This window comes from Passer domesticus, chromosome 3 (assembly GCF_036417665.1).
Source record: "Passer domesticus isolate bPasDom1 chromosome 3, bPasDom1.hap1, whole genome shotgun sequence".
NCBI lineage: Eukaryota > Metazoa > Chordata > Aves > Passeriformes > Passeridae > Passer > Passer domesticus.
This window is the reverse complement of record NC_087476.1, coordinates 121,635,997-121,652,821: the sequence shown is the minus strand read 5'-3', so window position 1 is coordinate 121,652,821 and position 16,825 is coordinate 121,635,997. Positions and strand designations below refer to the sequence as shown.

Sequence of the window (16,825 nt, the reverse complement as noted above, 5' to 3'; positions counted from 1 at the left end):
AAGGGATCATCCATCTTAATTAACCAAATTCAAGTGAGCAGCTATGTCAAATGAACACGCACATAATCCCATCACACGTGTTCTTGGAGTATCTGCACCTCGGCTGACGGATTTCTCATTAACACAAATGTACTTTAGCCCTGCTTATAATTGAAACCTCGCTTCTGGCCAGCCACAGGTCTGGGAGAGCCAGGAGAACTACTTTTTCTATGTTCACAAGCATCCCTGCCAGTCCTTGGTGTCACCACCTGATTAGATCTCTGGCACTGCAGGCTCTGCTTTGGCACGGAGGAGAGCATCGCCTCACCGCGCCTGCCTCGAAACGTGGACTTGAGGGTGAAGGCAGAAGAGGAAGAACAGCAGATGTTCCATGTGCCAAACTGACTTTTCTACAGATTAGCTGGTTTTCCCTTAGCAGAAAGGCACAATTACCTAATTAGATCAATCAAGAACACAAAGTACTTGAAGCTACTGTTCCTTCCAAACCTTGCCTACATATTTGAGCAGCGAATGTGAAATAAAAAACCAGACATGAGTCCCTGGTTGCCCCAATCCCTCCTTGAGCCTAGAGAGCTCCTGAGCTATACAGAGAATGTGTGAACATGACATGAGTTCACACCTTGGCCAAACCAGGGCAGATGCTTGGGAAACAAAAAACCCACCCCAGTACCCTTTTCAGTACCTTTCTCTGAAACAGCTGTAGTGTTTTAATGTAAGCAAAACCATATATTCATCCCTGTGCTCAGCCTCAGAAACTGCCAAAGCATTTCTGCCAATCATTTCCAGGGGAGCCCAGCCTGCAGCAGCCCTCAGCGTGGATGATTTCAGCACGCATGGTAAAAGTTTAACAGCATTAAACGCTGCCACAATGGAAATTGTTGGGCATCACTGGTTTCACTTATAATAATGAAACTGGCTTGAAAGCTAGGAGCAGTTTGATGTAGTAGTTTTTACATAATAAAGACTGTTTTTTGTGAAACCAAATTGTTTTACAGCTGAATGTTTTAACTTTCCAAGTTAATCTTAACTCATATGTTTTATTCTCACCATATCACTGTATTTCATTGTTTCAACTCATACATATGTTACATGAAAACAAATGTTAATACATACCATGTGTGCAGACTGTTACACCCCAGTGAGCTTACATTGTTATACTTTATGATATGATAATAGAAAATCACTGCTATCAAACGTCGTATTTTCAAATTTCAGAATCAAAATGTTTTGACGCTTCCAAAGTAAAACTTCCCAGAATATTTCGTACACGGTGAGTGCCCAACACACTCCAGCTTCACTGAGTGCCTGATCTCCTGATGGGGTGTGCAAACTCATTCTGAAATTTCAAATTTTGTTTTAATAGAGAAAGTTCTACTATCCAACCAATTTTACCAATAGCATATAACACCTAAACAATAACTTTGAGACTCCAAACTGCTTGAGTAAATAGGTCAGTGTCTGAGAAAATGGGGTATCTGCTCAATGAGAAAAAATTGGGATTTCTTCATCTAACATTCAAAATTCTGAGGGTTTTGTTTATTTTTCTTTAATACTGGATAGTTCTGACTGGAAAAAAATTATTTAGCAATGCTGCCATTGGGCAGTTTGCCCCTGTGTTCTTGTCATTCATGCATACGTTTTGCAGAGCTTAAGTTATTGAAGCTTAACAACCTATGTAACTTGCTCATATGTAAAATCAGAGCAGTCATAGGAGTAAACGGGAAAGATTTCAATGTTCTCTTGTTAAACACTAGCAGATCCCTCCCCATATATCTATGGCCTTCCCCAAGGTTCCCATCACTGACCCTATCCCAATCTCCATTATCTAAGAAATAAGATTCATGGAACACGAACCGTGACCACAAAACAGACCTGGAGCTTGTTATGAGACATGCAGGGTTCAACTGAAAATCAAACATCCTCAGAGGAATAGCCAGAAACCTGGATTGGGGAAACATGTCTGGAGGTCATATTGGCATGGAGGGAGGCTGCTGGAGCTGACTAAGAGTGCCTTGGGGCAGAAATTCTCCTGGCTTTATCTTGTCATTCAGTTCCAATGAGTTCTTAGATCCTTCCTACATTTACTCCTTTAATATTTTACAGACGTCTCCCTTATGTAAATGTTCTCTGGACATTGTGTGCCGTTTATTTACAGCAGGTTATTCCATACACAGCTCCAACAGTGCCCGCTGGTAACATTCACTGCTGCTGCCAACAATTCTTGAACCAAGCCACTATCTGCATATTCTCCCCTGGGCTACTAACAAGGTCCTCCAGTGCTCATTCTTCTGTTACTGCCACCCAGACAGTTCCTTTAGCCTTTAAAACAAAGTTAATAATCTGGGAGAAAATAAAAGCCATGTGGGACTGTTGTGCTGCTGACAAGTATCATCCTAAAGCCACTGCAGCCAGTGGGACAGATTTTGACATCCTGTAAATGGTCACAACAGTGCCAACGAAACCAAAGTTCTTCTCCAGGGTCCAGCCTACCAACAGTCTTCTTCCCTGCTCAATATCCTTTTCTTATCTAATATCAAGAACTTGAGTTCATCAAATCCTCTGGGCTGGCAGCTGTGGTTAACACGAGACTGTGGTCACCCTGGAACAAAATCCCATATGCGTTTGTACACACTTCCCTGGAGGTGCAGCTCCTCTCTCCTGCTTTTTAGCTGGACAAGAATTGTTTATTCTCAGCTGCATCTGCTCCAACAAGAGACAGAGATCTGCAGCTCTCCTGGACACCTGTGTCAGGTGATTTCTCCCTTCCAGGCCAATAGCTCTTCAACTCAAACCTCAATTTGCAACACGATTGCTCCATATCCCCTTGTTTGTGTTTAAGGCTTTCTGTGGGCAGACTGATGTCCATTTCTGCTGGAGAAGAGTTTATGTCAGCGACTCCCTATGTCTTGGGCTGGCAGATGATGTCTTAACTTGCCATAAGCTGCTGTTTCAGAAGGCTTAATAAACTCAACTGAACAACAGCCGGAGAAAGGAAGTAAGAGATTAAACAGGCTGGTATTTCTATACCCCTTTCTGCTTCCTAAGAAAGACAAAATAAAAACCAAACAAGCAGTGGCCCAAACTGGAGTGCACACACAGCCCTCCCCATTAACTCCGTGTTTGTCTGTGTTACCTATGAACCAACATGGTTTCAATTTAGCTTCTTATTAATCTCGTGCATTTCTTTCAACTGCTATTTTAAAAATAGAAACTTCATGTTGAACATTTTAATAGCATTACATTTCAAAGGCAACAAGCTGCTGTACTGATTTTTTTTCCAAAAACTTTATTGCCAGATGTAAGTATGTGTGATTAGTGATATTCTTTGTAAGTATGTGTGATTATTGATATTCTTTGTTTTCCCACAGGTTTCTCTTTCCCTTATTAAACAACATATCTGTAGTTAAGCAGCTCCATGAAAGTCTAGTGAGGTCCATGAGAAATCACTAGTCACCAGCACACAGATCCATTTCATCCAACTTCAGGCACTTTGCTAAACTGCTTAAACTAGGAGTTTCCCTGTCCTGAACTCCCTTTACATTCAGTAAATGACTGAAGATGTTTAGGTACTTAGATCCCATCTAAATTCTGAATTGTTTTTGGGAAGTAACCATTTTTTTCTCCACTGGTTACTGAGGACTCCCAGGCCCACAGAGGAATTGGGTCTCCAGCGTGAACAATTGACTAAGAATCTAATGCAAACTGGGATGAATCCAGGCTCAGCAGGGTCCTCAGCAGGACCAGCAAACAGGCAGAAAACCTGACAGGAGCACATTTTTGTTTGAGTCCATGTATATAATTTTAAATCAAGCTAATGACTGTTCTGCAGTCACAGTAGGCAGCCTCCTCTAAGAGACTGTTTCAATGGTCTTTGGGTGAGAACAGTCAGCAGAAATACAACTCAGGTTTTGGTGCACATGAGGTTTGTGTTCAGCTCTGCTCAGTCTTCCCCTCCCTCACAGAGGAAACCTCAGGAAACCATGCCACAGAAGGCACTGATCTCATAACAAACAGGATTGACTTCCTCATGGGCAGAGACAAGGCTGCTAAGAAAAATTGGTATTAGCACAGGTGAGGGAATATGGGAATGTAAAAACAGCAGCGAATTCCCACCCAACATTTTTGCAGTCTGGGGCAGTGGCAGAGGATAGTGCTGACCCTGGGGAACTAAAGGAAATCTTCATTACAGCTGTTGGTTAACTGGGTGATCAACCATCACACTGATCATGACATTTTACTAGCAGTTGAAGAGATCCCTTCCACCCACATCTGATAGTTCCCATCTCTTCAAAGAGCCTCAAAGAGGCTGCAGCCACAGAAACAGTGGATTCAGCATCCAGCACAGCTTCTTCCACCACCAGTAGCTCTGCTGCAAGGTTCTGGCCCTACCCCCATCACCTCCAATAACTCATTCCCACCACCCTGCCAGGCGTTTCTGTTCCTTCCCTTGTGCTAAATGCCAAACCAGCTGTTTATGTAGCTGTGCTCTGAGGGAGCAGAAATTTCCAGTGGGGAGATGGGAGCAATAACCTTGGTTTCTATCAGTGTTTTCAAAGAGTTGCCAGGGGTCCTTACAAGGTGAAACAAACAACCCTAAGGTCCAGCCCTACAGCTTCCCTAACATACAACTGGGACAGGTAATAGGAGCATGTTCTTTCTAGTGTATGGGAAAAATGCATCTAATGGGACTGATCCAAAGCCTGCTGGAAACCAGTAAGTGGATTCCACTGACTTCAGTGAGCCTTGGATCTGCTCTACAAAGCCAGCCAACTGCAAAAGCTGCTAGAGCCAAAGGAAAGTATTCTCCAAAGGAATGGTGGCCCTGTGGCTGAGGTACTGGCGTGGCTTCAAGAGACTTGGATTCATCTTCAGCTCTACCATTGCTGACCCTGTGCAAATCCTCTCACACATCACATTCCCTTCTGTAGAGTGAGGTATGCACCTAACGAGCTCACATGTGGAGAAATCCAGGGATGTCTGGAACAGGAGACCAACACGTGGAGACACCAGCTCCACATCAGCAGGTGGAACCCTTCCTCTGCCCCTCTGTGGGCCAGCTAAGGTCTGTCACCCCCATGACAGGGTACAAAGTGACCCCACCAGTACCCTCACCTAGTCCCAGCTCTCTGAGGGCACCTGGAAGCTGTGCCCACAGCTTGTGCCAACACAACCTCTCCAAGCTGCCTGGATGAGGCAGCACCAAGCTGCCTCTCTGTGTGGCCAAGGCTCAGCACAGGCTGCCCAGGCCTTGGCACCACATGCCGAGCTCCAACCCCCGTGTCCATATCCACAGCAATGGCAAGAGGCTTCAAGTAAAGACTGCTGGAGCAGGATTACAGGGGCTGCACGGCTCTGACCCAGCCAAGCACATGAGCATTTCTGTGACTGGAGGGTGTGAGCAGACCTATCAAAGCCAAGGTAGCACACAGAGACTCACACTCCTGGACTGGAGGTTTGGGAGAGGTAAGCTGTGTTTTCATGCAGTTTCAAGGAAGCCTGACAGTCTTAACATTATTTACACACTTGTGCAGAATATCCTCCTCCCAACAGCTGGGGCTTCTGGCAGCCAAAGGCAAACCATCTATTGTAATACTCTTTTTCTGTTGTAGGAAACAAACTCTTCCAAGCAGAAGAATTTATTTTTTTTAAATAACCCAAGCAAAGGCACAAATTAAGCCCCAGAAGTTAAATACTGAAATAATTTTTACAGCATAGAAAGATCAAACTGCAAACAAGCTGCAAAAGCCATTAGTAATTTAATATTCTATTATTCCTTTTTTTCCAAAGTGTGATTCTTTTCTTCAAGCCAAGCATACTTTGCTGGGACCAAACCTTCACATTAGATTTCCTGTGCTTTGGACTTGATGAGATAAAGCAGTTTCTTAGGATCAACAAATCACTTCATTAAATAAGCCCATTGGTAAATATTCTCAACAGCAATTAACATCCTGGAGTAAGGAACTCATTTGTGGCTGCATTCCTCACTCAGGCAAGACCTCCCCTCTAACACCAGGACTGCAGGAGAAGGTCCTAACTTTGAAGGACAGAGAGAAGCCATCCTGGCTCTCACCATTCCCTCCACATCAGCTTCAGGTTCTTCAGGAAAAAGGAGCCAAAGGTTGGACAGAGCTGCTTCCCCTCAGTTCTCAAGCCTTGTGAAGAATGGCCCATGCAGTGTTTTTCCAGCTGTCTCTCAAGACCCTGGGGAAGCAGGAGAATTTACAGCATTTCTTCTCAGCAGAGTGAACAGAATTGCTGGTGTCACCCAGGATCTGGGGTGCCCAGATTTGTGCAGTACCAGCAGTTTGTGACAAAGGTATTGTCACTCCTGGGAGGTGAAGGAGGTAGAAATTCTAGATTGGAAAATTCGAGTGGAAAAGGTTTTTTTCACACCCTCTCACCCCATGTGAGGCTCTGCCTGGAAGTGAAGCAGTGCATTGACTGGTAGGGTTTTAGCACTAAACCCCAGTCAGGGTGGTCCCTGATGGACAAAAATATAAAGCAGAAACTCAAGATGCATTAGAGAGGGTTACTTTGGGTTTTTCTCTGCAGATATTAAACAAATACATCTCATTAAGATGCATTATAATTCTCTGGGTTTTGACAAGAATACACAGGCACCATTTTGAAATCAGAACAATAAAAGACAATGTGCAATATTCTTCAAAAAAACCCCAGCTTTAGTCCCACTCTTGTTGAAATGATCATTCTCATCTTGTTTGAGTAACCCAATACTACAATGCACTAAAAAGTACAATATGCTAGAACAGAAAATGAACAAAGTATCAGGATGCAGCAATTTATGTTGAATCAGCTTCAACTTACCCATTGAACTACTTCTAAATAGTTTATGGGGCTCTAAACTTATAAACAAATCTGGGAATAACCATAAAGGTGCAGTTCTTTATGGTACTTTCACCTTTGAAAAGACTCTCCATTTTTGTGGGAAAAATTTTCTCCTTGCCATTCAGAAAGAGCTAAATAAATGTGAGTATAAGAACTGATTATAAAAAGCCTACTGAACTGGAGTAACAATAATGCCTCAGTCTTGAAAACATAGAAAGTAAATGCAATTTTACATTAAAGATCTGAAAACAAACTCAAGGCTAATATTTTCAGGGGGGAAAAAAACCCTTTGATCTCTTTTTCTTTCCAGGGGGGAGCCAATATCAACATGAGTGATTTTGTGCTATATTCAGGAGTCTTTATGTGGGTTAATAATGTTAAAGTTATTCCACTGCTTTTTCAAACTTTTCTGGAATCAGCTCCTTGCTGAAACAGGGCCCTATTGAAGACTCTTGAATTTGCATAGCATGTGCAAGACATTTAGATTTATATTCCATGTTAGGCTTGTGTGTTTAGAGTTTACTCAGGCATATGCAATTCATTGGCTGTATTGTTATCTTCACAATGAACAAGCACACTCACTTCATCTGCAAGAAATACAACTTCAAATGGAGAAAATTAAATTTCCATGAGAAAACGTGTTCCATGAAAATTTCCATCAATAAAAGCTTAGCTCAAATGTAGTAAGGTCGAGATACTTTGATTTGAGCCTACCTGGGTACTGTGTGACTTATGCAGCAAAACTATAAAATCATTTGGAAATTATTATTTTGGAAGTGCTGCTGCAATGACAATTATTCACATTACAGTTCTCTCTAAAAGCCTTTCGTGTTCATGATCCTGTTGTGTTTGGTGATGAATTTGCCCACAGAAACCAACAGATTCTGCCTTGCAGAAATGTTGATGCTGAATCCCAAAAGCCATCTACAGAAATACGTAGCCAGTGTTTGGTTTGATACTTGTGAGACACCACAGCTCATGTCCCGTTTGCTGTCACCACCAGAGCGTGCTGGGGTGGTCTCCAAACACTGGGGTTACCTTGTGTGCCTTCCAGTGCTGAGCAGGAATTCTGGGACGGGGCAGCACAAGCAGGTGACAGAAGGAAGGGTTTGGCTGTGGTGGCTGAGAGTGAGAGGCAGAGGGAATGCTCTCCTCACCATGCAGGGCAGGGCCATGCGTGGCATGGAGAAGATCTGGAGACAGAACAACTTTGACTCAAGGAAAGCAGCATCTACAGTGAAACAATCTGGGCAAAAAGGGAGCAGTTGAGTCACTAGAAAAGCTGGCCAAGGGTGGCTGTGAGGACAAAGAAATCCATCAGAGATGGAGGTTTGAAAAGTTGCAAGTGATTTTGTGTACAGATAGCAGATGGCTGGATCTACGTCTCAGCAGATCTCACCTACTTCTTGTATTCCCAGTTTCCTTCCCAAGTCCCTGATCCTGCACCACTACATTGAATGAGAGATCTGCCAACAGGATCTGCCCAGCTACTGCAGAACACCTGTGCTTTCTGCAGGGCAAGAGAAAGGGATTCATGGATCATGAAGAACTGACTACTGTGTGCTCTTCATTTTCATTTCTTTGATTAAAAACTTAGTATTTGCTTTTTTTACTGTTCCATTAAACCCTAAAACTTTCCTTTGGGCCATTGGCCTTTTCTCCTCATAGAGGTGGCTAATCTGGCTGTGGAGCTGATGGTCCAGAGGAGAATAAAATGCATCTCTTCAGGAGATACAAGAGATGTGCATCACAGCATGCTTTGAAACTGCTTCTGTCTTTACTGAGGAACTGTATCCACCAAATCAGAAAACTGGATCAAAATGGGTATATACAGATTAGATAGATAGATAGATAGATAGATAGATAGATAGATAGATAGATAGATAGATATAGATAGATAGATATAGATAAAATAGATATATAGATTACATAGATAGATAGATAGATAGATATAGATAGATAAGATAGATAGATAGATAGATAGATAGATAGATAGATGATAGATATAGATAGATATAGATAGATAAAATAGATATATAGATTACATAGATAGATAAGATAGATAGATAGATAGATAGATAGATAGATAGATAGAACATTTGAATTTAAAAGAAGGTCAGTGCAACAGTTCTGAACTACTGCCACTTTGGATCCAAGTGAAACTTGCTCAGAAGGAGCAATCACAGATTTGAATACCATAAGCATTTCAGATGTTCTGCTGCCAGGGAGAAATCAGGCAGCAGCTTTGCCTTCAAACCCACAGTCTCTTATCATTTATATAAATAGCAGTATTAAAGACCATGCAGGGCTCCCTGCTTCTTTATTTCCTGAAAAATCACCCCAGGTCTGTTATTTGCACATCAGTCACCTGTACCAAGCTGAGCAGTTCTTCTGAGAACACAAGACTAGGTGATTATTTCCAACTACCCAAAATAACCCACCACATTTGAGGGAAGAATCTGCCCCAACATTATCTGCAGGTGACATCACTGTGCAGGTTACAAAAATGAAAAATTAAATCCAGCAATTGCACTACAATAAGCCAAAATGTCTGGTTTGCCTTGGCTTAGAGACAGAGGTCAAAAGTAAGGGGTAATTACAGACACCTAATAAAGAATATACAAAATATCAGCATCACTCCCACATCACAAAATGGTGACTGTCTCAGCTATGACGAACAGCTTACTGCAAATCATGCCTTTGAAGCATCCTTAGGGTCTTTGAATAGAACACAGATGACAATCCTAAAATGCATTATATTTTCCTACAAATCTTCTTTAGAGAAGAAATCACACCCATCTAGACACCCTGGCATATGACTCACTGCCATTGATCCAAAAGGAGATGCTGTCATGCAAAAATTCTATTTTTCCACAAGACCTGTTATTTTTTGTGATCTCTGCCGCCCTAAACTTCTGCAAATACAGCTTCAGTAACTACAGCAAAAAAAGTTCAAAGATTTTTTACAGAAAGAGATGGACTGGGCATGAGGAGAGGCAAACAGCAAAGGAGGAGCAGAAAAATCATACAGTGGGACCCAGAAGGATGAGAGCTATTGGAATAAAATAACTAGAAAGACTACAAGAAGTGCGTCTAAATTAAAATAACCAGGAACACAGGAAGTTAGCTGATGGACATCACCTCTGTTGGAGAGGAGGCTACCAAGATGATTAGTGGGATGGAGCCTCTCTCCTATGAGGCAAGCCTGTGAGAATTGGGATTGTTCAGTCTGGAGAAGAAAAGGACATGGCCTTCAGTTCCTGAAGGGATCCTACAGGAAAGATGGAGAAGGATTTTGTACAAGGACCTGAAATGACAGGACAAGGGGAATGGCCTGAAACTGAAAGGGACTAGGGTTAGATTGGGTATTAGGAAGAAATTCTTTACTCCAAGAATGGTGAGGTCCTGGCACAGGTTGCCCAGAAAAGCTGTGGCTCCCCCATCCCTGGAAGTGTCCAAGGCCAGGCTGGATGGAGCTCTGAGCAACCTGGGATAGGGGAAGTTGTCCCTGCCCATGGCAACGGAGTTGGAATTAGATGATCTTTAATGTCCCTTCCAAACCAAACCATTTTGTGATTCTATGACAGGAAATTACAGGAAAATCCTATCCGTATAGAGTCAGTGTGAATTTTCCACTCAGTTCATTTGGGTTGGGATTCCTGCTTTGGAAAGCAACAATTCCAAAGTAAACTTAATGTTAATGAGAAGTAAATAAGAACATGCAGCAAGGCAACCTGAACTGCTGATGACCTCAAAGTCATGGCCATAAAGGGTGGGTTCATTGCTGAAGTCCCAACAGCAGCATGGCTTGGAGCCCTTACAGCAGGAAGGTCTGGGACAAAGCTGCTCATGGTGCTGGGGCTCTCAGTTTCAAACATGCACCACACAAGCCATAAACACCCCATGCAGCAGAAGGCACTGCTGCAAAGCTTTGTGTGCAGCACCAAGGCAGTGCAGCCCCGTGCTGTGAGATTCGGGCACGGATGATAGCTGGTAACATTAGCTTCTATCTATCCAAGGAAATGAAGTGTGCCTGGGAACATTCCTGGGCATGGAGGCCAGCTGGCAGGGAACTGCACGAGGCTCTGCCAGTAAACACCCTCACCCTTCCAAACAGGGAGCCTGCATGCAAACAGCCCCTGGGGACAGCCCTGGGAAGAGGCTGCTGCCAGGCCTTGCTCCAGAGCCACCCGGGACAGCCTGGCCAGGGCTGCAGCCAAAACCTGGCCAGGGACTGCTCCAGCAGCACAGGCACTCACACCTTCCTTCCTTCCTTCCTTCCTTCCTTCCTTCCTTCCTTCCTTCCTTCCTTCCTTCCTTCCTTCCTTCCTTCCTTCCTTCCTTCCTTCCTTCCTTCCTTCCTTCCTTCCTTCCTTCCTTCCTTCCTTCCTTCCTTCCTTCCTTCCTTCCTTCCTTCCTTCCTTCCTTCCTTCCTTCCTTCCTCCCTCCCTCCCTCCCTCCCTCCCTCCCTCCCTCCCTCCCTCCTTCCCTCCCTGCCTAGGAGAAGCATTTCTCTCATGTAGAACACATGTGAGCAGCCATCCTCACTGACCCACCCCTTCTCCCATCCCAAACCATCTCCCCTGCTGTTCCCACATGCAAGAGATCCATGGGAAGGGCTGGCAAAGCAAAGGGAATGGTCCAGCTTGCTCACTGAGTGCTGAAGGGCAAACCCACATCACAGTCAGGAATGGTTATGCAGGAGGATAAGAACATGGGATGCTTCCAAACCTGTCCCAGCTCCTGTGCCTGCAGAGACCTCACTGCACAAACCTGTCCAGGGATACCTCATGATTTTTTAAAGTCATTTAGGTGGCACTAATGTCAGGAGTGCTCAAAAACACAGCCTTGTGCTCCTGGAGATCCACATGGGCTGCTCCAGCAGCCTCACCACCTCAGCAGTTCTTCACAGGACTAAGAAATGGCCCATGAATCATATCTTGAGGCTCTGGCTGCAGAAAGAATGCCTGGTTTTCTAACATCCATTATTTTGATACTCATAACCAGTGACACTCAAATAAATTTGACTAGAAATATATTTTAATTAATAAAAAGGAAAATAATCTATTCCTTTGTCTGATTCACTAGAAAAAATATTCATATTGGCTTCTACAGCAAGAGCTTGGGTAACAATCTTGTACAAACCTCTGTGTGTGCACGTGTGTGTTTATACAAAACCCTCATCAGTTTAAACTCTATTTGCTGTTAAGAAGATCATTTACCTTCTAATAAATCCTAATTAGATCATAAGCCCAAGTCTGCTGAGAATAGATGTGTATTGACAAGCATACTGAGTGCTGGGAATTCAGCAGGCTCCTCTCTCCAGCTGGGATCTGTTGCTACACGTTGTCTGTGTAGGTGCAGAGCACGAGCAGTGCCTGACCTTTCCCCAGCTTGCTGCACACCTCGGCAGGTTGCTGGAACTCCCTACCAGGAAACTTGTGGGCAAAGGAGAGGAACCCAAGCTGCCTTGTGCCAGTGACTCAGAGATGAAAACCATCCATTTCAGAGTTGTTCTTGTGCCTGGAATTTGAAGGAGCCTGCTCCTTTGCTGGAAGAGTTTGAACAATTCATGCTGGGGATTCCAGTCCACCCACAGAGGCAGGCAGTGTGTTCTGCAAGGTTCCCCACAGTGCTGCAGGGAAGCCTGGCCAGTTCCCTGACAGAAAAACCTCAGCTCCCTCCACCCCAGAGGTGGCTGACACGGGCTGGCTTTGGGGTGCTGGCACTCACCTGTTTGTGAAAGACAGGCTGAGATGATCCTCGTTCTGGGCAAGGGTGGCAGGCTCAGGGGACCTCCCTAAAGCCTTGCTGCCCTCTCAAGGATGGAGGAACCAGCCCTTGCCTGTGGTCAAGGCAGTGCTTTGATGTGCTGTTCCTGAGGAAAGCCCCCCTGACAGCAGCTGAGATTCCCTGGCCCTGCAGGAAGGTGCCTGTTGTATGCCCCAACCCGGGGCAGGTGCTACCACTGCACTTTGGTAACCTGAGAACCAGCATGGATGTGCTGCTGTGAAATACCACACATGGTGCAAGACAGGGGAGGGCTGAACCCACTCCTTCTGAGTCATTCAGGTCTGTATCCCCATTTAGCAAGGAGAATTTGGAACTTCCTGATTTTTATCTTTTTACTATCTAATTTTGTGAAGATTTCTCACAGTTTATGACAGGCAACATTGCTTTGCAGTCCATCTGAAAACAGACCCTGTTTTAAAAAGAAGCTTAGGCTTTACAGATTACTGCAGCCCAAAGCCATCCTTAAGACCAGCCTAAGCCTACAGTGACATCAGCAGACACTGTGGAGTGATCCAAGAGGATCTAGGAAAATAGTGTTGAGATCTGCTCCAGCCCTAAGCCTAACCCACGAACCAGATGCCTGCCAAGGTTTCCAGCTTTATGTGCAGATGTTATGGCAGGACTGCTCTGTGACGTGGACTGTTGTGTGGTGGTACAAAGATTCCCTTTGAAAGCTCAAGCACAATCCAAGCCAAAGCACAATGCAGTTTCCTGCTTGGCACCTGTACAGAAGGGCCCTGGCAGAGCCTGTGGACAGGCTCTGTCTGTCCATCCAGGCTGAACACATCACCTGCACGGCCCAAATGCAGAGGGGAATTTCTGGGCTCTAGAACTGTAGCTTGGCCATACCCTGGAGGTGCAAGATCCATTCCCTGGCTCCCTGGTGATTGCACAGAAGGGAGAGGGAGCCAAGGCCTCCCACAGAGCCCCAGTGGGATCCAGATGTGCTGCCATTCCCATCAGTCAGGATGAGCAGCAGGCCAGCAGCTGCCATGGGGACATTGCTATGTGACAATCCCCAGTGTCCCAGTGACAAGCAGGGGGATGAGTGTGGGGCTCAGACAGAAGCTGGCAGAGAGCAAAGGTACCATTAGCCTCAAATGTCAGGCTGACACATAAAAATAAGCCAAGACAGCAGACTAAAGGTAAACTTGAACATGTCAGGCTGGAAAAAGTGGCAATTCCAAGTCAGGTCCTGCTGTTTCAGGGCAACAATGTCCATCAGAGGAGCAAGGGCAGCAATATCAAGTATCATATTAGGTTAGTCAGAACTCCCAAAGAGAAACTCCCAAATCATGCTGATGCTCTTAAACAACTTTACCCCCAGTAAATAATGGCAGCACAGTGTGCAAAGGCCTCCTTCCCTTTGGGGAAACAGAGCTTTCCACAGCAGAGCAGCCCCAGGCTTTGAACACGTTGTACCTTGTTTCCACATCTGTCCAGAACTGGACACCTTTGGATTAAAATATTCCCAGGACACAGCTTGGGGTCAAACTCAGAGCCCTGCACTTCCTGTGCTCTGCAGGTCCTTTCACAGGTTCCCATGGACTCCTGTACTTGCAGGGGGATCACCCAGTGGCCATGGGCAGAGGCTGGGCTGACTCTCCTGAGGGAGGGCAGGCGCTCAGACGTAGGTCTGTGGAAGCAGCTCTTTGAACCTTTAAGTCATTCACACAAGAAAGCAACTCTGACAAAAGCTGTGGAATCTTCTGAACACCTCTTCAGACAGCAGAACTGAAAGACAGACTTCCTCTCCTGTGTCATTACACACACACCCTGCCCCAGAATCAGAGTTTAAATCAAGTTCTTTGACACACATCAGAAACCTTCAGTGTAGAATTTCTGAGACACCAAAATCCTTAAAGACAGACCTAACACAGACAGCCACTGTCAAATCATTTAATTGCTTTCATCAATTGAAAGTATCTTTTGATTCAAGAACAAATGCTTAGCAAGACCTTGGTGAGAAGAGACATAACCTTAGGGCTGAAAAGCAGAGCAACATGTATAATTTTTCCCTTTACAGATAAACAGCCCTGCTTTTTAAGTAGCTCCTGAGAAGGACATCTAAGCATTGCTCCTGTGAATAAAGCAGAGAGTTCACAAGACAACCAGTTCCTGCCTGCATGCATAAGCCTCACGCCAGCAAATCTAATTGAAAATAATCTGTGATCGACGCTCTGCATTCTTCAGGAAAAGTGCTTTTATCCCATCTTTTCCCATCTCTCCTCCTCCCCTCCAACCTTAAATGAATCACATATTGAATCACTGCAGCATGGCTCTATTTGATCATGATTTATAGGGCACTGTCTGCCTCACTCGGTAGGCAGCCTTTGGAGAGAGGAGGTATTTTGGACAGGGAAGAACAGGCTGTCAGCACCCAATAAATTATTAGCAGCAGCCACTTCCTGAGGTAAAGATCTATATAAGATCAACCTTCTAAGTGGACAGGTGCACAGGGGTGTCTTACATCAACAGCTTGCCTGGCACATAATCCAAATTCCTAGTAACTGCAATCAAATGTGGCACTGAGAGAGAAAGGTTTTACTGATAGCTGTTAATAAATCAATTTATTGAGAGAGGAGCTCTGGGCACTGCAGAGAACGAGCAGGGACCAGACCCCACTGCTTGGTGCCCTGGGTACCAAAGCAAAGATCAAGACAAATCTCCTGCCCTTGTTTGACAGGAGGGTGCAATATGATCAACAAAACTTCCAAATCTGCAAACTCAACATAATGTTGCATGCAAGAAACATTGATGTAAGTTTTAATCATCTCTTCTCCATCATCAGCATTCCCCAGCCTATTGTTTCTCTGCTTCCAACTTCCTTCTTTCCAGTTTTCTCCATGGCAAACAAGTCTAGCAGCAGCAGCATGTTCAGACTTCATTGCAGCTCACACATTGATACTGGTACATACTGATCTGTAGCAGTCATGCTTAAGCTGGTCCTGCACCATAAGAAAGGTGTAGGAAACTATCCCCAGACAGCACCACAAAAGGATTTTTTAGCTGTAATTACCAAAAAGAAGGAGAGTTAACCTACTTTGGCCCTTCACACTCTGACAGTAGATGGAATACTCAGGGCTAAGAAGGAACTTCAGAGCAGCTTCATGACAGCTGTGTGATAACTGCAAGGTCCTTAAAGATGTTTTTAAAATGAACCAAACAAGGAAGATTAAGAGAAGGGGAACAATGGGTCCGTCTCCCCTCCCTCAGCACAGCTTTCCTGTGCCCAAGCTATGGTTTGAGTCAGACAGAAGCAGCACACCCAGGTGCTTCCAGGCACACAGGAGGGCTGGTTACTCACTTCTGTCAGAGAGACAATTCATTCCTGCTGCATCCTGAACAGCCCCGAGGCCATTACCCCAGCCAGGAGTTTGGCTGCTTCCTACAGCCTCTGCCCCGTGGGGAGTTTTTGCTGAGCACCACCAGAGGGCTCAGCACGGTGCAACATACCAAAACAAAGGTGCTGACCCCAAAATCCCACACCTAGACACAGTGATTGGTTGGCAAACCCTCTGATTAGATCTTTGCAAATCGCAGTTCTTTTTAAAATATGCTCACTTTTCAAGAGGAGTTACTGGTTTCATCACACAATCACCTCGGGAGAATGATTCCCTGTTGCTGTTTAGAAGGTCAAAGCACAGTATCCAATGGCCTTCAACTCTTCACAAATTAATAAAATACATGTTGCAGGCTTCTAAATACTCTTAACACGAGGACACAATGACTGTAACTCTTACAAACTCCTGATAAAACTACATTTTGTCTACTTTACATATGGGCAACGTATATGGAGTAATAACTTCCTCCCTGGAGCTCCACATCCTATTTACCTGTACTAAATGTCTCCAATTCTATCTATTCAATTGCATCAACGATTTCTGAGAAATCTCTCTTAAAAGTGAATTTTTCATCCTGACTTCTGAGTCCTGTGTGATGTCTCTGACACTAAAAAGACAAAAGTTGGGCCCTTGGGGTCTTGTCAAAAGCTAATGTAAGACAAAATGCTTGTAAGCTTTGATTGAAATACTTCCTCTCTCCCAGCACCAGCTAATGATTCTGAACGACTTTGTTAAGTGTATACTTCCCTACCTTGAAATAGATACTGTGTCAAGTAGGATTTATAGGTGACTTAACTCAATCATGCCTTCAAAGCAACTTCAGCAGCTCCAAATGCTGTTAA

General features: G+C 44.5%; 1 protein-coding gene across 3 annotated transcripts in view; it reads right to left on the bottom strand.

Annotated features, from left to right (window-relative positions):
- Positions 1–16,825, bottom strand: part of BMP2 (bone morphogenetic protein 2) — a 272,416-nt gene that overhangs the window by 186,108 nt on the left and 69,483 nt on the right. The gene's annotated exons all lie outside the window — the stretch shown is intronic.